This window comes from Stenella coeruleoalba, assembly GCF_951394435.1.
Source record: "Stenella coeruleoalba genome assembly, chromosome: 2".
Lineage (NCBI taxonomy): Eukaryota > Metazoa > Chordata > Mammalia > Artiodactyla > Delphinidae > Stenella > Stenella coeruleoalba.
In genome coordinates this window covers 52,101,455-52,123,056 of record NC_137147.1, presented here as the reverse complement: position 1 = coordinate 52,123,056, position 21,602 = coordinate 52,101,455, and the positions used below count along the sequence as shown (strand labels likewise).

General features: G+C 38.8%; 1 long non-coding RNA gene across 3 annotated transcripts in view; it reads right to left on the bottom strand.

Moving 5' to 3' along the window:
* LOC307181311 overlaps positions 1–17,058 on the bottom strand; it is a 142,923-nt gene extending 125,865 nt beyond the window's left edge. For all 3 annotated transcript variants that reach the window (XR_013826409.1, XR_013826410.1, XR_013826411.1), the window contains exon 1: positions 16,923–17,058. This is a non-coding gene — a long non-coding RNA (uncharacterized lncRNA). The remainder of the gene's footprint in view (positions 1–16,922) is intronic.
* Positions 17,059–21,602: the final 4,544 nt, after the last annotated feature.

Below are 21,602 nucleotides of genomic sequence, written 5' to 3'. Positions count from 1 at the left end.
CCCCTCATCCCTCATACTTGGTTAATACTGTACTCCTGTCCACTGGAGGGAAATACATTTTTATCTTTAATTTGATGAGTTATAATATGAAAGTACTAAGATCATATTGATATTCTGGATTTAATCAAAAGAAGATCATATCTACCTCAGTATGACTTTGGTGAAAGGCTCTAAATATGAAAGATTTTGGATATTTTGTATTATTTCCTCAGCACACGTTGAGCAGCACTGTTATAAATTAATTGAACTGCCCTGAGAGACTCTGCAAAGCCCAAAGTAAGGTAAGAAAATTAAACCCTGAAGCCCCTGGTTCTAGAAAGCAGCTATTAATTTTTCCTAAATAACAGAGGTTGATATGATTTTTTAGGTTAGTGTTAGCCAAGAATTTAAAGCAAAGAGCTTAAATTGCTTAAATTTTTAATTTAAACGTAAGTTATCTGTTATATACAATAGATACTATTTAAGATGGAAGAACGTTCGTCACTGAAGAAAATGACATTAAATAACAATGTAATTGTGTTCATGAAATTTTAAAGTTAAACAAAAAAAGCCATAATGCAATTTAAATTTTGAAGTTAAAAACAATGATAAAAGCAATAATGTTTTTGTGTAAAAGAATTACCTTGTAATGTCATCTTTCAACATTCTCGAGTCAAGGTACTAACTTTACAAAAAACTGAATACATAACGGTAAAATATTAATCCGAATTATCTTCCACAAAATGACATATGTGTCCTATGCTTCTTAAATGAAACAATATAAAATTTTTAAATATTACTAAATTAAGGTTTTTACATTAACTTCAGATTTCATCAGAAATATGGTTTTTTTTGTTTTCATCTCAAAACATCACCTATTAATTCCTAAGGCTAAAACTTCAAAGACCCTAGTATGTTTTATAGATTTAAAAATATATAAATTTCACTGAATCTAAGGTTCTTAACATTCTTTTCAAATTCAGCATTTGAACAACCTCTGACACGCGTGCTGGAGAGGAACCATGTGCCCCAAAGTCTGACATAGACATCTGCATCTCTACGTGGATGTTCCTACCCCAAGCCCTTCACTATGTTCTTCCCAGTATTTTCCAGGAGAAACATATGAAAGCAATATTTGAAAGGTTATCAAATATTTCATTAATCTCATATTTTGCTCACAAAGGACTTGACTGAACTAAGCTGTGTGCTATCACTTAAAGGTAAATATTGTGGTGAACTGTGCTTTCCCCATGTAGGTAGAAATGTGAGATTCTATACACAAGTTCCTTTTTCTATATTGGATCCAATGCCACATCCTGAATTGTCTCCATCTAAAGGTTGAATCATGTTTCTATCTAATCAGTAAATTTTAGGAGGAAAAACCCCAAAAAAACTACTCCAGAAATTTTGGCAGCTAGGCCATAGACTGTCATTACAAAAAAAAAAAAAAAAAAAAAAACTGACATAAACACAAGGGAGTCGCCTCTTTTATGGTACCATTCTTTATGTGCTTTGAGTCATGATGGAAGCAGAGTAAAGGATGCAGAAAAACTATTATAATGCTACAAGAGGGGGCAGCCTTTAATCCTTAAAACCTTGATTAGGTTTTCCCCCTCTAAATCAAACTTGTGAAATGGTTTCCTCTTACTAATGTCTGAAGCTATATATCATGTGGTCAGTGAACCTTCCAAAGTTCTTGGAACCAAATCTTTCTGACTCTCATGAATTATCAGAGCATCTTATGAGATCAGGACTCCTGAACCCACAGGTACTAATTACATCATTTTTAAACTCTCTGGACTGAAATGTATACCTAAATGTACTCACCCTTCTCTAGAATTAAGAGCTTCTCAGCTTTCTTGGAAAGAACTACAAAGCCCCAGCAAATACTAACTAAAATGAAATTAGTGTCATCATTGTGCTCCAACCTTAATCACAAATTGGGTATTTAGAGACAGCTATTATTTCTTCCAGTCTAGCTAACCAACAAAACAAATGAGATTTCCTACAGAATATGCCAAAAATGAAAACTTCAATTTGCTTCTCCAAGAGTGGCAATGGCAGGCAGAGGATTTTGAGGATCTGGCCTGACAATTTCTCCATTGTTTCTCTCCATTGAGAAATCACTGCTGCTGCTTGTGACTAGCCCCAAGAAGGACAAGATCCTCAGCATGTCACAAAAATGCCTTTCAAACCCCAGAATAGAGGAATCAGTGTGATAATGACACACACCCAGAGTCCCCTTCAGAACTGGGCAGAAGAGCAATTATCACAAAGCAAGAATGATTCGGACTCCACCAGGCAACACTCATAGACTAAGAACTTAGCAAACACCGGGAACCTGTGCAAAGCTTGTTATTTATGACAATCTCTAGCTCTATCTAAAACCATAAAAAGTATATTTTTAATTTCCACTTGAAAAAATAAGACATCCCCAGTGAAGGTTAGTGAATATTCAAAGTTTAGTTTCATCTACAGTTCTGTCTTATTCTAGAAAAAAATTGTGTTACATATATGTGTTTTTTCATTTTGCCATGCTGCATCCTCATTTTAAAAACGACAGACATTCCTTTGTCTTTAGAATTTAGGGGGAAAGAACAGAATACAAAAAAAGGATTATCAATCATTTATAGTCCCATAGACAAAGAATATTTTTATTAAATTACTTAGTACCATAAGAGTTCAAAGTAAAAACATTTTTCTAAACCACGAAATGTGAAACAGAAGCACTTATTGGTAAATATCATCACTCAACCTCTAATTTTTTATTTAGGCTTGACAATTTCAAAGAAATATACTCAGGAGCTGAGGAACTACCCAAAATTTCTGTTCAAACATTAATTTCCATCTGTCTGAGGATGAAGTTTTGAAATTGTCCCTGTAAGTATCTCAGTGGTTCACCTCTGTGGCAATGTGACACGGCATTCCCCAGGAAGGCTCTTAGACCTGCCATCTCCCAGATCCCCTACCATCAGGTCACAGGGGCTGGACCTCCCACTCTCCTGCTCAATCACCTGTGCTCCTTCAGTCTGCCATCGAGCAAGACTCTGTGCTCAACTTTAAATAATTTCCACATTCTCCTAAATGAACTCATAAATACCCTTTCTAAGAATTGTCATAATTGTTATTAATGTTAGGATTTGTTAATAAAACAAACAATATAAGAAACCTGCAGTGTCACACAATCTTAAAATCTTCAGAGTAGTAGCAAAACAAATGGGTGATCCATAATGCTTAACAAAGTATACAGGATTTTTAAATTTTTTACCATTAACCTTTTTCTATTACAAACTTCTAATTAGTAGTATTTCCTTGATTTTTTTGAGGAAACAAGGAATACATAAAAATATTTAACTGTAGCCATAGCCCGTTACATTAAATACAAAATTGTTATGCTTAAATTCTCACAGCACAATTCACCTAACTTCAAATGTTATGCTTGAAATTCTTCTAGTGTTCTCTGCAGAACTGATGAGATCATATCTATTAGAGGTTAGATCAAATAAGTTATTCAGATTTTAAGGTGTCCGGGTTGTAACACAGCTGAGTCTGTGCCTTTCAAAATATACTTCCAGAGACAAGTGGCCTATAAACATGTTCAATGTTGTTCAATCTACCTAATTTTTAAAGAAATTTAAACGAAGAGGAGCATCAAGATGGCTGAGGAGTAAGATGGGGAGATCACCTTCCTCCCCACAGATACATCAGAAATACATCTACACGTGGACAACTCACAGAACACCCACTGAACGCTGGCAGAAGACCTCAGACCTCCCCAAAGGCAAGAAACTCCCCAAGTACCTGGGTAGGGCAAAAGAAAAAAAGAGAAAACAGACAAAGAATAGGGACGAGACCTGCACCAGTGGGAGGGAGCTGTGAAGAAGGAAAGCTTTCCAGTTTCCACACACTAGGAAGCCCCTTCGCAGGAGGAGACTGCGGGTGGCGGAGGGGGGAAGCTTGGGAGCCACGGGGACAGCGCAGCAACAGGGGTGCGGAGGGCAAAGCGGAGAGATTCCCGCACAGAGGATCGGTGCCGACCTGTACTCACCAGCCCGAGAGGCTTGTCTGCTCACCCGCCGGGGTGGGCAGGGGCTAGGAGCTGTGCCTCCATCTTCGGTCGGAGCGCAGGGAGAGGACTGGGGTTGGCGGCGTGAACACAGCCTGAAGGGGGCTAGTGCACCACGGCTGGCCGGGAGTGTGTCCAGGAAAAGGTGTGGAACTGCCAAAGAGGCAAGAGACTTTTTCTTCCCTCTTTGCTTCCTGGTGCACGAGGAGAGAGGATTAAGAGCACCGCTTAAAGGAGCTCCAGAGACGGGCGTGAGCGGCGGCTATCAGCGCAGACCCCAGAGACAGGCATGAGACGCTAAGGCTGCTACTGCCGCCACCAAGAAGCCTGTGTGCGAGCACAGGTCACTATCCACACACCCCTTCCAGGAGTTTGTGCAGCCCACCACTGCCAGGGTCCCGTGATCCAGGGACAACCTCCCCGGGAGAACGCACAGCACGCCTCAGGCTGATGCAACATCCCACCAGCTTCTGCCACCGCAGGTTCGCCCCACGTCCGTACCCTTCCCTCCCCCGGCCTGAGTGAGCCAGAGCACCTGAATCAGCTGCTCCTTTAACCCCGTCCTGGCTGAGCCAAGAACAGACGCCCTCAGGCGACCTACACACAGAGGCGGGTCAAAATCCAAAGCTGAACCATGGGAGCTGTGCGAACAAAGAAGAGAAAGGAAAATTCTCCCAGCAGCGTCAGGAGCAGCAGATTAAACCTCCACAAACAACTTGATGTACTCTGCATCTGTGGAATACCTGAATAGACAATGAATCATCCCAAATTGAGGAGGTGGACTTTGGGAGCAAAGATATATTATTTTTTCTCCTTCTGCTCTTTTTGTGAGTGTGTATGTGTATGCTTCTGTGTGTGATATGGTCTGTATACCTTTGCTTTCACGATTTGTCCTAGGATACCTTCTGTCCGTTTTTTTTTTTTTTTACTTTTTAAATTTTTTCTTTAATAATTATTTTTTATTTTAATAACTTGATTTTATTTTACTTTATTTTATTTTATCCTCTTTCTTTCTTTCTATTTTTTCTCCCTTTCATTCTGAGCCATGTGGATGAAAGGCTCTTGGTGCTCCAACCAGGAGTCAGTGCTGTGCCTCTGAGGTGGGAGAGCCAACTTCAGGACACTGGTCCACAAGAGAACTCCCAGCTCCACCTAATATCAAACAGTGAAAATCTCCAAGACATCTCCATCTCAATGCCAAGACCCAGCTTCACTCAATGACCAGCAAGCTACAGTGCTGAACACCCTATGCCAAACAACTAGCAAGACAGGAACACAGCCCCATCCATTAGCAGAGAGGCTGCCTAAAATCATAATAAGGCCACAGAAACCCCAAAACACACCACCAGCCATGGACCTGCCCACCAGAAAGACAAGATCCAGCCTCATCCACCAGAACACAGGCACTAGACCCCTCCACCAGGAAGCCTACACAACCCACTGAACCAACCTTAGCCACTAGGGACAGACATCTAAAACAATGGGAACTACGAAACTGCAGCCGGCAAACAGGAGACCGCAAAGACAGTAAGTTAAGCAAAATGAGAAGACAGAAGAACACACAGCAGATGAAGGAGCAAGGTAAAAACCCACCAGACCTAATAAATGAAGAGGAAATAGACAGTCTACCTGAAAAAGAATTCAGAATAGTGATAGTAAAGATGATCCGAAATCTTGGAAATAGAGAAAATACAAGAAACATTTAACAAGGACCTAGAAGCACTAAAGAGCAAACAATGATAAACAACACAATAAATGAAATTAAAAATTCTCTAGAAGAAACAATAGCAGAATAACTGAGGCAGAAGAATGGATAGGTGACCTGAAGATACAATAGTGGAAATAACTACTGCAGAGCACAATAAAGAAAAAAGAATGAAAAGAATTGAGGGTAGTCTCAGAGACCTCTGGGACAATATTAAACGTGCCAACATTCGAATTTTAAGGGTCCCAGAAGAAGAAGAGAAAAAGAAAGGGACTGAGAAAATATTTGAGGAGATTATACTTGAAAACTTCCCTAATATGGGAAACGAAATAGTTAATCAAGTCCAGGAAGCACAGAGAGTCCCATACAGAATAAATACAAGGATAAACACACCAAGACACATATTAATCAAACTATCAAAAATTAAATACAAAGAAAACATATTAAAAGTAGTAAGGGGGCCTTCCCCGGTGACGCAGTGGTTGAGAGTCTGCCTGCCGATGCAGGGGATGTGGGTTCGTGCCCCGGTCCGGGAAGATCCCGCATGCCGCGAAGCGGCTGGGCCCATGAGCCATGGCCACTGAGCCTGCGCGTCCGGAGCCTGTGCTCCGCAACAGGAGAGGCCACAACAGTGAGAGGCCAGCGTACCGCAAAAAAAAAAAACAGTAAGGGAAAAACAACAAATAACACAAAATGGAATCCCCATAAGGTTAACAGCTGATCTTTCAGCAGAAACTCTGCAAGCCAGAACGGAGTGGCAGGACATATTTAAAGTGATGAAGGAGAAAAACCTACAACCAACATTACTCTACCCAGCAAGGATCTCACTCAGATGTGATGGAGAAATTAAAACCTTTACAAACAAGCAAAAGCTGAGAGAGTTCAGCACCACCAAACCAGCTTTACAACAAATGCTAAAGGAACTTCTCTAGCCAGGAAACACAAGAGAAGGAAAAGACCTAAAATAGCAAACCAAAACAATTAAGAAAATGGTAATAGGAACATACATATTGAAAATTACCTTAAATGTAAATGGATTAAATGCTCCCACCAAAAGACACAGACTCGCTGAATGGATAGAAAAACAAGACCTGCATATATGCTGTCTACAAGAGACCCACTTCAGACCCAGGGACACATACAGACTGAAAGTGAGGGGATGGAAAAAGATATCCCATGCAAATGGAAATCAAAAGAAAGCTGGCATAGCAATTCTCATATCAGACAAAATAGATTTTAAAATAAAGACTATTATAAGAGACAAAGAAGGACACTACATAATGATCAAGGGATCAATCTAAGAAGAAGTTATAACAATTGTAAATATTTATACATCCAACATAGGAGCACCTCAATACATAAGGCTAATACTAACAGCCATAAAAAGGGAAATCAACAGTAACATAATCATAGTAGGGGACTTTAACACCCCATTTTCACCAATGGACAGATCACCCAAAATGAATATAAATAAGGAAACACAAGCTTTAAATGATACATTAAACAACATGGACTTAATTGATATTTATAGGACATTCCATCCAAAAACAACAGAATACACATTCTTCTCAAGTGCTCACGGAACATTCTCCTGGATAGATCATATCTTGGGTCACATTTCAAGCCTTGGTAATTTAAGAAAATTGAAATCGTATCAAGTATCTTTTACTACCACAACACTATAAGAATAGATATCAATTACAGGAAAAGGTCTGTAAAAAATACAAAAACATGGAGGTTAAACACTACAATACTTAATAACCAAGTGATCACTGAAGAAATCAAAGAGGAAATCAAAAAATACCTAGAAACAAATGACAATGGAGACACGATGACCCAAAACCTATGGGATGCAGCAAAAGCAGTTCTAAGAGGGAAGTTGATAGCAATACAATCCTATCTTAAGAAACAGGAAACATCTCAAATAAACAACCTAACCTTGCACCTAAAGCAATTAGAGAAAGAAGAACAATAAGACCCCAAAGTTAACAGAAGGAAAGAAATCATAAAGATCAGATCAGAAATAAATGAAAGAGAAATGAATGGAACGACAGCAAAGATCAATACAAGTAAAAGCTGGTTATTTGAGGAGATAAACAATATTGATAAACCATTAGCCAGACTCATGAAGAAAAAAAGGGAAAGACTCAAATCAATAGAAACAGAAATGAAGAAGGAGAAGTAACAACTGACAAAGCAGAAATACAAAGGATCATGAGAGATTACTACGAACAACTCTATGCCAATAAAATGGACAACCTAGAAGGAACTGACAAATTCTTAGAAATGCGCAACCTGCCAAGACTGAACCAGGAAAAAATATAAAATATGAACAGACCAATCACAAGCACTGAAATTGAAACTGTGATTAAAAATTTTCCAACAAACAAAAGCCCAGGACCAGATGGCTTCACAGGCGAATTCTATCAAACATTTAGAGAAGAGCTAACACCTATTCTTCTCAAACTCATCGAAAATACAGCAGAGGGAGGAACACTCCCAAACTCATTCTACGAGGCCACCATCACCCTGATACCAAAACCAGAGAAAGATGTCACAAAGAAAGAAAACTACAGGCCAACATCACTGATGAACATAGATGCAAGATTCCTCAACAAAATACTAGCAAACAGAATCCAACAGCACATTAAAAGGATCATACACCATGATCAAGTGGGGTTTATCCCAGGAATGCAAGGATTCTTCAATATACGCAAATCAATCAATGTGGTACACCATATTAACAAACTGAAGGAGAAAAATCATATGATCTTCTCAATCAATGCAGAGAAAGCTTTCAACAAAATTCAACACCCATTTACGATGAAAACCCTGCAGAAAGTAGGCATAGAGGGAACTTTCCTCAGCATAATAAAGGCCAAATATGACAAACCCACAGCCAACATCGTCCTCAATGTGAAAAACTGAAACTATTTCCATTACGATCAGGAACAAGACAAGGTTGCCCACTCTCACCACTATTATTCAACATAGTTTGGAAGTTTTAGCCACAGCAGTCAGAGGAGAAAAAGAAATAAAAGGAATCCAAATTGGTAAAAAAGAAGTAAAGCTGTGACTGTTTGCAGATGACATGATACTATACATAGAGAATCCTAAAGATGCTACCAGAAAACTACTAGAGCTAATCAATGAATTTGGTAAAGTAGCAGGATACAAAATTAATGTACAGAAATCTCTGGCATTCCTATATACTAATGATGAAAAATCTGAAAGAGAAATTAACGAAACACTCCCATTTACCATTGCAACAAAAAGAATAAAATATCTAGGAATAAACCTACCTAAGGACCTGTATGCAGAAAATTATAAGACACTAATGAAAGAAATTAAAGATGATACAAACAGGTGGAGAGATATACCATGTCCTTGGACTGGAAGAATCAACATTGTGAAAATGACTCTACTACCCAAAGCAATCTACAGATTTAATGCAATCCCTATCAAACTACCACTGGCATTTTTCACAGAACTAGAACAAAAAATTTCACAATTTGTAGGGAAACACAAAAGACCCCGAATAGCCAAAGCAATCTTGAGAACAAGAAATGGAGCTGTAGGAATCAGGCTCCCTGACTTCAGACTATACTACAAAGCTACCGTAATCAAGACAGTATGGTACTGGCACAAAAACAGAAATATAGATCAATGGAACAGGATAGAAAGCCCAGAGATAAACCCACGCACATATGGTCACCTTATCTTTGATAAAGGAGGCAAGAATATACAGTGGAGAAAAGACAGTCTCTTCAATAAGTGGTGCTGGGAAAACTGGACAGGTACATGTAAAAGTATGGAATTAGAACACTCCTTAACACTATACACAAAAATAAACTCAAAATGGATTAAAGATCTAAATGTAAAGCCAGACACTATCAAAACAAACTCTTAGAGGAAAACATAGAACACTCTATGACATAAATCACAGAAAGATCCTTTTTGACCCACCTCCTAGAGAAATGGAAATAAAAACAAAAATAAACAAATGGGACCTAATGAAACTTAAAAGCTTTTGCACAGCAAAGGAAACCATAAACAAAACCAAAAGACAACCCTCAGAATGGGAGAAAATACGTGCAAATGAAGCAACTGACAAAGGATTAATCTCCAAAATTTACAAGCAGCTCATGCAGCTCAATATCAAAAATACAACCCCATTCAAAAATGGGCAGAAGACCTAAACAGACATTTCTCCAAAGAAGATATACAGATTGCCAACAAACACATGAGAGAATGCTCAACATCATTAACCATTAGAGAAATGCAAATCCAAACTACAATGAGATATCATCTCACACCAGTCAGAATGGCCATCATCAAAAAATCTACAAACAGTAAATGCTGGAGCAGGTGTGGAGAAAAGGGAACACTCTTGCACTGTTGGTGGGAATGTAAATTGATACAGCCACTATGGAGAACAGAATGGAGGTTCATTAAAAAACTAAAAATAGAACTACCATAGGACCCAGCAATCCCACTACTGGGCATATACCCTGAGAAAACCATAATTCAAAAAGAGTCATGTACCAAAATGTTCATTGCAGCACTATTTACAATAGCCAGGACATGGAAGCAACCTAAGTGTCCATCAACAGATGAATGGATAAAGAAGATGTGGCACATATATACAATGCTATTACTCAGCCATAAAAAGAAACGAAATTGAATTATTTGTAGTGAGGTGGATGGACCTAGAGTCTGTCATACAGAGTGAAGTCAGAAGAGAAAAACAAATACCGTATGCTAACACATATATATGGAATCTAAGAAAAAAAAAAGAAAAGGTCATGAAGAATCTAGGGGCAAGACGGTAATAAAGACACAGACTTACTAGAGAATGGACTTGAGGATATGGGGAGGTGGAAGAGTAAGCTGTGACAAAGTGAGAGAGTGGCATGGACATATATACACTACCAAACGTAAAACAGATAGCTAGTGGGAAGCAGCCGCATAGCACAGGGAGATCAGCTCGGTGCTCTGTGGCCACCGAGAGGGGTGGGATACGGAGGGTGGGAGGGAGAGACGCAAGAGGGAAGAGATATGGGGACATATGTATATGTATAACTGATTCACTTTGTTATAAAGCAGAAACTAACACACCATTGTAAAGCAATTATACTCCAATAAAGATGTTAAAAAAAAGAAATTTAAACCATTAAAGTATTTGTTTTTGCCAAAGATATTGATAAGAATAAAAAATAAATAAATGAAACCTAATTTTGAAGTAAGCTTGAGGCAATATATACCTCTATATTTGGTAGATGGGAATCAGCACACTTCTTGCCGTAAGTAGTTTGCCAGTTTAGATTCCAAATGTAAAATACATATAACATTTGGGCTATCTCTTAAAAAAACTGACTGAGACAAATTGCCAAAAGCTACAGAAGCAAGTATTTCCACTACAATACTTATAAGAGAAAACCTGGAAACAATAGCATATATGGAAAACTAATAAGCTATGAAACATGGGTATGTAGCTATAAATGTATTTACATTCAAAAATGTTGATGTCATTGATTTTTAAAAATAAATTTTGAGAAGAACGTGGATCACATAAAGTGCTGTGGTTATAAGCAAGGTCTCTGAATTGAGGTGCCCAGGTTCAAATTCCCACTCTGACATTTACTGTGTGACACTGAGCAAATGATCTTTTTGTGCCTCTGTTTCGGTATCTGTAAAACTGATTAAAAATCAAAGCTCTCTCAAAGAATCTAGTGACAGTGTGATAAATAATGCTTATTAGAAGAATGTTCACCTCATCAAAAGCTGGCAGCAAGTGTAGGCCATTAATATTTTCAAATTCAAATGTAAGGTTTTTACATGTACAAATCAGACATACATATAAAGAGATCTCTATAAAGATGTTCTCTGAAATTTTTTCTAAAAGATAATTTAGAGATAATCACACAAGAGGGAAAACATATGATCATGTATAACCATTGAAGTAATCTTAATTTTTTTAAAGATTGATAAAAGTATAGAACCAGGGCTTCCCTGGTGGCACAGTGGTTGAGGGTCCGCCTGCCGATGCAGGGGACACGGGTTCGTGCCCCGGTCTGGGAGGATCCCACATGCGGCGGAGCGGTTGGGCCCGTGAGCCATGGCCGCTGAGCCTGCGCGTCCGGAGCCTGTGCTCCGCAACGGGAGAGGCCACAACAGTGAGAGGCCCGCGTACCGGAAAAAAAAAAAAAAAATATAGAACCAACATAAGTATCAAACAATAAAGTACCAGATTAATAACAGATTCTCCTACAACCAGTATAAAATGATGGAATCTATGCTTATTGACATGGAAAGAAATCCATAATTATTGCTAACGTGTGTTATGACCCTGTTCATGTACTATGTGCAACTATGTGTCTAGAGACATGTCTAGAAGGATGCTGACCAGAATGCTAACAATCATGGTTCTTGGGGCAGTAAGTTTTCTGATATCTTTGTTTTTTCTTAATGTTATCTGTATTTCCAAATCTTTACAGTAAGCACTTTTTCCCCCCAGCACTACTAAAATTATCTTGTAGTTCATCTCTAAGATTTGGAGCCAAACTCTACCTCTCTGACTGTAATATTTTCTCTACTTCCACTTCACAGTTGCACAATTCTCTTAATCTCAATGGATAAAGGAAACACTTGTCTATCTGGACCCATCAGGTTTTTCCCCATAAACTTCAGGCCATTTTTTTTTTTTACTTGATTTAGAATCCTCTGAATTTTCTTAAATTATGTCTCTGGACTTCAACAATTCTACCCTCTTCTTTGCTCTGCCAGTTTTGTCTGCAGTATAACCACCACCTCTGTTTGCAACTCTGAAGAAGGTTGACTTTTTCACATATTGTGTAAGTCTAAGTAACTGTCTTAGCAAAGTCTCAGTAAGCATCCTTGGTATTGAAATCCAGTATCATCACTGAAGTATGACAAGTATTTCTTTTCATCTTCCAAAATGCTAATGTAGACTTCTGCTCTTCCCGCTCCCAAGTTCCTTAGTGAAACTCTTAATAACTTCTTACATTCTCCCAATTTCATTTTAACTTTTTTCAATTTATTTGTATGGGAAATAAGACAATACATGAATATCCAATGAATGATCAAGCTCATTACGGTTCAGGTCACCAGCTTTGTCCAGTTTGCCAGGTCCCCTGCAACAAGTCATCACTCATGTATCATCTTACCAACCCCCACTTTTACTGGCCCACACTCCTAGGGGATCTATCTCCCAAACACCAACATTACAATTTTACAATATCAACATAATTTAAAGCAATAACTAAAACAGTCAAAATTTCAAGCAAAGGAAAATGAATTTTTTTCTTTTAATAGTAATTTTCTCCCACACCTGTTTAATGCTTTTGGTAAATAATGAACAAGTGTGTACATATACATGTCTGTATATATACATGTGTGTATATATATATACACACACACATACATGCATATATACGTGTGTGTACATACATATATTTTTTCCTCTAATTAAAAAGTCTCTAACAACAAGAGCTGAATCTTTCTAATGTTGCTAATTTAAAGTACTGGGTTTGGAGTTGGATTTCCTGGGTTGGAAACACTAGAATATAATCTACAGTAATCTCAATTTCCTCATGTATAAAGTAGGGATTTAATGACTTTCTACTTCACACTGTTGTAGCGATCATATTAGATAATCATATCTAGGATTTACCATAGTGCCTGGATCATAGCACTGAGCATTCAGTTTTTGCTGGCAGTCTGAAATCTCCATGTAAGGAAGAAACAATGGAGGAATAATATTATTGCTGATTAGTAAAATCATTACAAACTTTCATCCCAATAACTTACATGAAACAAAAAAACTAGAAATGAAAAACATTTGTAAAAAATGACACTATAAACTTTATGTAAACTGCCCACATAATAAAATGATCAAATTTGTCAGCAAATCTAAACTTATCTTTTTAAGGCCAGGTGATCAAGTAAATTAATAAAAGTCATTGTTGGGGGCTTCCCTGGTGGCGCAGTGGTTAAGATTCCGCCTGCCAGTGCACGGGACACAGGTTCGAGCCCTGGTCCGGGAAGATCCCACATGCCACGGAGCAACTAAGCCCGTGTGCCACAACTACTGAGCCTGCGCTCTAGAGCCCGCGAGTCACAACTACTGAGCCCGCATGCCACAACTACTGAAGCCCGTGTGCCTAGAGCCCATGCTCTGCAACAAGAGAAGTCACTGCAATAAGAAGCCTGCACACCGCAACGAAGAGTAGCCCCCGCTCGCCGCAACTAGAGAAAGCCCGCACGCAGCAACAAAGACCCAACACTGCCAAAAACAAATAAATAAATTTTAAAAATCATTGCGGGGCTTCCCTGGTGGCGCAGTGGTTGCGAGTCCGCCTGCCGATGCAGGGGACGCGGGTTCGTGCCCCGGTCCGGGAGGGTCCCACGTGCCGTGGAGCGGCTGGGCCCGTGAGCCACGGCCGCTGAGCCTGCGCATCCGGAGCCTCTGCTCCGCAGCGGGAGAGGCCACAATAGTGAGAGGCCCGCATACCACAAAAAAAAAAAAGAAAAGAAAAAATCATTGCTGAAAATATCAACTGAAGCTGGTGCTTTTCAAAAATAAACATGGAAAAATAACTTCTTAACAAGGTAAATACTATTTTATTTACTTAATATCACAAACCACTTTTAAATAAATGAAAATAAGGAAACACCTAATGAGTAACAAGTATATTTATCAACAGAGAAGCATTTCAGATAGGCTTTTGTCTAATTAATCATTATATTCAGCATTCTTAGAAATAATATTTTAATACTCAGGGCACAAATCATGTAGTATTTGCTTCCCTTCCATAAACTAAAAGGAGACCAACATTTGTAGAAATTTCAAAGATATATCCAAATGAACAATTATGAAGTGACATTTTCAATACTGAAGTTTCAATACCTAAAGTGAATAACAGAGGAATGACATAAGCCAAAAACGTCATTATGCAGATGAAGCCTCCGTTTTAATTAAGGGCTGAGAACGAGAGACCTGAGGGTCTAATTCCAGAGCTATTTTGACATATATCAAATGTTCCTTAATCTCCAATGAAAGGCCTTTCTGACAAGTTCTCACATCAGTATGTTCCTATTAGCTACCAGTACCTTTAAGCGGTGTTTTGTCACTGACCTACATTAGTATATCTAATTATGACAGGCAATTAATGGCTTCACACAATAATAATTCAGATTACAGTCTCTAGCCAAAAACTCAGAAGAGCACCAAAATAACAATGAAACATGAATATCTCTGTTTCTACTTTATTTGATAAAAAATTTTTTTTAAAAGAATATAATGGTAAATAGCTATACAGGTTCTCAAAATCTTTTTTACTTAGGATTTTGTACAGAGGTTACATAATTCAATTCTGAAAATAAATAAATTTATTTATAAATAAATAAATAAATTTCTCTTTAAATAACTAGAACAAGAAATTACTAATTCTGAGAAATATAAGGACAAAGACTTTGACATGATACATTTATGCATATATTCATGAAAACCTCAAATCAAAAACATTTGACTTAATGACATGACATTTGTCTCTAATTTTTTTCTTCATATAATGTATCAGGTTAAAATATGTGACTTTTTATCATTCCTGAGATAGAGACAACTAACAGTGTGCTGTGGAGATAAGGGCTTTTATACCTTTTGGAAGAGTTTGCCTAAAGCTCTCAATGGTACTTCTCAAGAAAAGTTTCCCATCGTGCTTACCAAAACTGAGGAAATCCTCTCCTAGAATGATCCCATTTTCCCATTAGTCATTTATATTGGGAGGTGGGGCCTTTGGCCCATATCAATTTGGTTATCTTTAAAAAAAGAGTCAAATATGGCAAGACTATTTCCTGTGCTACTCAGGCCTTTTCTCATTCATTTTTATTCTATAGGACACGTACATTAAGTTGTGGCTTGGCCCATCTACCATCTCTTTCATTGCTCACAAATTCATATTGCCAACACAGACCTTGGACAAGCTCTCCAGGCCCATATATCCAGCTATCTACTTGACAGTTTGTCTTGAATATCTTTATATTCCAATATATCCAAAATTGAACTCATGACTCAACACTCTCCTCTCAAAAAAAAAAAAAAAAAATGTCTTATTTGAGCATTTCCTATGTCATTGAAATGGCAATACTATCAAAAAAGTTTCTTATGGGCTTCCCTGGTGGCGCAGTGGTTGAGAGCCCGCCTGTCGATGCAGGGGACATGGGTTCATGCCCCGGTCCGGGAAGATCCCACATGCCGCGGAGTGGCGGGGCCCGTGAGCCATGGCCGCTGAGCCTGCGTGTCCGGAGTCTGTGCTCCGCAACGGGAGAGGCCACAACAGTGAGCAGCCCGTGTACCGACCAAAAAAAAAAAGTTGCTTATACTAGACACCTAGAACTCACCTCTGCCCTAATTATCAAGTGTTGTTGATTTTACCCTCTTAATCGGCACCCTCCCTCCATTTTCACCACACACACCCCCACCCCAAGCCACTACCATCTCTCCCTGACTACTGCAAAAGCAGCCTGATGGCCCCTTTCCAATTGCATCTCCAGATGGCACACTAGTGATATTTCAAAATGACCATATCGACCTCTTACTTAAGAACCTACAGTGGCTCCCTAATGCTTTTAAAATAAAATTGCTATTAACAGGACTCTGAAAACCCTGAAAGCTTTCCCACGTGGACATGAAGGAGGAGCTGAGGGATGAGATAGCCAGCCAAACCACAAAACACCAAAGCTTGCCAGCAAACCAGCAGAAGCTAGGGGAGAACCACAGAACTGACTCTTCCTCAGAGCCCTCCGAAGTGAACCTGCGCTACACAGTGTCAACAGAAGCCGATTAACTAACAGAAATTCTTGAGTTCCTCTTACAGACCAACAAATAAGGGAACAGCCTGTTAAAACCCCTCCACAGGGCTTCCCTGGTGGCGCAGTGGTTGAGGGTCCGCCTGCCGATGCAGGGGACGCGGGTTTGTGCCCCAGTCTGGGAAGATCCCACGTGCCGCGGAGCGGCTGGGCCCGTGAGCCATGGCCGCTGAGCCTGCGCGTCCGGAGCCTGTGCTCCGCAACGGGAAAGGCCGCAACAGTGAGAGGCCCGCGTACGGCAAAAAAGAAAAACCAAAACAAAACCCTCCACTTGTAAACTACCTTCACTGATTAAGTTCGCTGTAGCTTTTCTGTTTGTTGTTTTCTCTTTAATTGTATACCTTCCCAGCTTCACACAGCCAGCCGGTCCTCAGGACTGGAGTCAGCTCTCATCCGGCGCGAGTCAGCTGCGGCCGGCTGCAACCACCGCCCCCAAAACTGGGCCTGCGCAGGCGTCCTCACACCGGCCTGGTGACGTCAGAAGCCGGAAAACTCCACCCTCCAATCTCGCTCAGCGCCTCCATGTTGAATATGCAGAATCTCCTAACGAGATGCGCCGGAGCAGAACACCGATTATTACCCATTACCTCACCTTCTTCCCTGCTTCCAATCACCTTTCCCCAACCCCTAAGACCACCCTGCTTATTCCATAAATATCCCAACCCCCTCACCTTTGGGAAGGCAATTCTGAAACTTGTTCTCCAGTCCCCTTGCTTGGCTGGCTTGTAAACCGTGAACCTGTGCAACTCAGGGTTTGGCTTGCTGTGCATCGGGAAAACGGACCTGGTTCAGTAACAAAAGGAACCAATCCTGCCAATACCTTGATCTCAAACTTCTAACCATTTATGTTCTTTAAAGCAACCAGTTTGTGGCACTTTGTTACAGCAGCCCTAGGAAACGAACACACTATTGAACAATTAGTGAGAAGGATGGGATGTTTACAGTTTGGCATTTTCCTGTGATAGTATAATGATAGTCACCAAAACAGATATGAGTAGGAATGATAGCATTACATCTACCTATCTTTCCTTCCTTCCTGCCCCCTTCTATTTTCCTCTCTCTCTCTTCTACTCTCCCTTCCTTCCTTTGTTATTTTTTCTCTTCCCTCCCTCCCTCCCTTCCTTCCTTCCTTTGGATAACATGATGAATAAGTATGGTCCCTACCTCCAAGAATACCATTAAAAAGGGAGTTTTCTGAGCAAAGAAGTCTATTATTTTGTACTTAAATTCAATAAGAGAAAAATCCCCCTCTATTTTTCCTGGAAGGGAATAGCCTGGACTAAAGAGATTTAAGACTGTCTTGAGAATCTGTATTTGCACTGAAGTTAGGAGAAAGCTATCTATCTCTACCATTTACCACGGGCCACTGTAATCCATATAAAGATGAACCAAACTTTATGAGGTAGTGGTCGAAGGAGACACACGCAAGGACTTCATTGACTGAGGAATGTCAAGGACACCCTATGGAATACTATGGTAAGTGTGGGACCTTCTCAGAAAACATAACATATATGTGACTAGAATGATACATTTGAAAGTGAAAGAAGGCAGAGTAGATTGTGGCTGCTGAGTGATTAGTTGGCTACCCTTTCTTAGCTTGAGAGTGAACACACACACACACACACACACACACACAGACCAAAGTGACATTCCAGTTAGTTCTGGGTAACCTTATACATTTGCTTTTGAGGTTCCCTCTTGTGTGGCAGGCCTAAGCAAGGTAACTGCAGTAAGGGTAGAGTCTGTTGGTACTTTTACTTATCTTTCAATGAATTGCTTTTTGACACAGCCAGTATTCAATAGAGCATTATTAACATCACATATAATAATTCCTGAAATTTTACTTATCAAATGGAATGTCTTGACCAAAGGGTATATCCCACTGCTAGCTGCTATATATCGGTAGCCCTAAAGGTTGGTAATTGAATCCCAGCCTCCAGCTGCTAGGCTTGTAAGTGTTCAATGCCAGTTGTCTCCACCTAGGAATGAGGTTACCTTTTCCTATTCTTTGGTTTCTTCTGTGCTACAAACAGATCTAGTAAGAACTATTAAGCTCATTAACAGTCAACCATTACTCTGTGGCACTCAACTTACTGTGGTTTTATCTTAACCAGAGAAAAAAGAAAAATTACAACACTTCATAAGTGACAGTTTCAGCTGTACAAGTCAAAGATGCTTACAAAATGAGATACAATGATATTTATAAGGATGTAATCATATTGCATTACCAAAACAAACTTTCACCATCTTTTTGTCTGAAAAATTGACACACCCTTACTTTCATCTCTCCCATTAATAACTATTGATCACATATATTGAGAAAGAAACAGCAATTATTTAATAATGCATTCTGCAATAATTTATTTTAATTAGGCCCCTATTAGTTCTGGAAGTGATAGCTTTACAAATGCATACAGCATTCTACTTAGGCAGAAATATCTAGGCTACTTGTTAATAAAATGCTAAAAATGGCTTTTATCCCAAAATATCGAACTTCAAAGGTAATAGTAAACTGAATGAAGGGAGAGTGACAGAGAGAGAGAGAGAGACAGATTCCAAGATATTCTATATAAAGGAAAGCATTTTCCATTCACAGTGTTCTATTTGGATTGATTCCCTGTCACTGGGGACACTGGTGGACCAGACATGAGCCATATGTCACAGAGCACTGATTTCTAAAACTTACGCAGCTGGAATTGCCATAAACAGCAGAGTAACCAGTTGTAAGGGGAGGGAAGCTAAGGTTTCCCACATGTAACATAATGCTTCCTCTTCCTCAGGTATTTTGCTGACAGGTTTTGAAATGTCAAAATTGAGTTACCCTCTGACAGCAGTTTTGGGAAGTCGGTTTGCAATGTAATTTGTTTAGCCCTTTATTATGTATTATTATTATTATTTTAATATTAGTGCCCTGTATCAAGAAAATAAGAGACTAAAAAATGAAACTTACTGCTAAAAATTTGATGAAATCAAGCAACCTGATAAGGAGATACAGCTTCTGAAGAAACAGAATTCAATCTGATTTTATCCTTCAGGAACAGTGCTAGAATAGAGGCAGGACTTCTAATGAGACAACACCCAGAAAACATGATCTGCATATAAAGAAAGTAACTTCTATGCCATATTCACATCTCAGATTGTATTTATCATCTGTGGGTACTCAGTTTCTCCATTTGGGTTGAGATAGCACAATAATTCTAGGTTCTATGAATCATAGAGTCAAGTGTTATTATTTTTTAAAGTCCGTTTATTTACCTAAAGCATGAATATTTTTTCAGCACCATGAGCCATGATGCAAATACAGGGAACATTTATTAGCACTGGATTAACTCTGGGAATGTATAATCGCCCACCATGATTTCCACACCACCACCCACTCTTCACAAGTATATACATCTTCCTCCCTCTGCAAGCTAATTAGTATTAACAGAAAGCTTGCAGTTGCCACAAATAATAAAGGAGAAAGGGGTCCTAAGTCTGTGACCTAGAAGCAGAGGGACAAATTTGGGGGTGGTAAAAGATTTTTCCCCTCCTTTAGAGACTAACTTCATCTACTGTCTCCTGGGGTGAACTTTGTGAGGTGTTAGATAACTCTAGCCCCAGGGGGAAAAAGTCATGCATATACACTGTATATAGTGCCAGATGACAATCTTGACTGACTACATGTAAGGGTTCAAAATAAAGGGCTTGACCACAGTTATTCACTAAATGACTTGTGGCTAGACTTGATTAATAGATGTGATAAAATAAATGGTTCATTTTCTCACATAGGAGACAAAGAAAAAAGAGAAAACAAAGCTGTCTATAACTATAAAAGACTTACTAAACATTCTCAACTGGAATGACATCCTCAAACAGAATTAATTTGCAATGCAGCTTCGAAAGTGGAGGCTGGCAAAATCTAAAGAGGGAAGAAATTAAACTAAAAAGGAATGTGATAAGAATGAAAGCATGAAGTAGCCTGAAAAAAAAGAGATATAGGAAAAACCTAATCTCAAATAATTCCATACAATTCAATTTAGGAAATGTTTAATTGAGTAGATACTCTATACAAATGTTGTATTAAGATTGGTGAGTGATACAAAAGTATATAAAACATTCTCTTTCTCCCAAAAGCCCAAAGTACAATCAGGAGAGTCAGATACTTTAATGTTGCCCATGGACCAGCTATAACAGAATCACTGGGGATGTATGTTAAAAATGCACATTCCATTAATCACTTAGAAAATATCAAAGTTACCTTCCATCTAGAGAAGGTCAGAATATTTTCTTTCTTCAGTTCAAATTAGTCCAGAATCTGGAATTCTCTGTGGACCTTTCTAACCCAGAACTATTGAGTCAAATCATTACTGTATCAAATTGTCATGAGAATTTCTTTTCATTTTTTTCTTTTTCATTTGCTTGAAAAATATGATGGAAATACACAGGAAACAAATTCATTCATATTTTCTTTTCAGCCATGAACCTTTGTCTTCATATTTCAGATTCTAATATAGGATGTTTAAATTGTCTTTTGTAAATTGTTTGAAAATTTAAAGATGTGATGGTTTTTTTCTTGATTTCTGTCAATGGTTATCTTAACTTGGTAAAAGAGGAAAGGATGATAAGTGCTGTAAATGTTGTTGCTCAGTATTTTATAAGAGAGAGGGAGAAAGTGAGCAATTAGGCAGCCTTGGGAGTAATTAAATTTAAAACATGTAGGCTACATATATGACAGAGCAAACTTGGCGAAGATGGATGAAGGAAACACAGGCACATGTATCTGGACATAAAGCAGAAGAACAGTGCTCTAATAAAAGTCAGTAACAGGACATGATTACTGTGTTGCAGCACAATTTTGGAAGTAAATGTTGGCAAAAGCAGGAGAGGAAGTAAGAAAGAACTGAAAACTAGAATGTGATAAACGAAACCAGGAAATAGCATAGAAGGTATGTGTATGAGAGGTGACATATTCTAATTTTT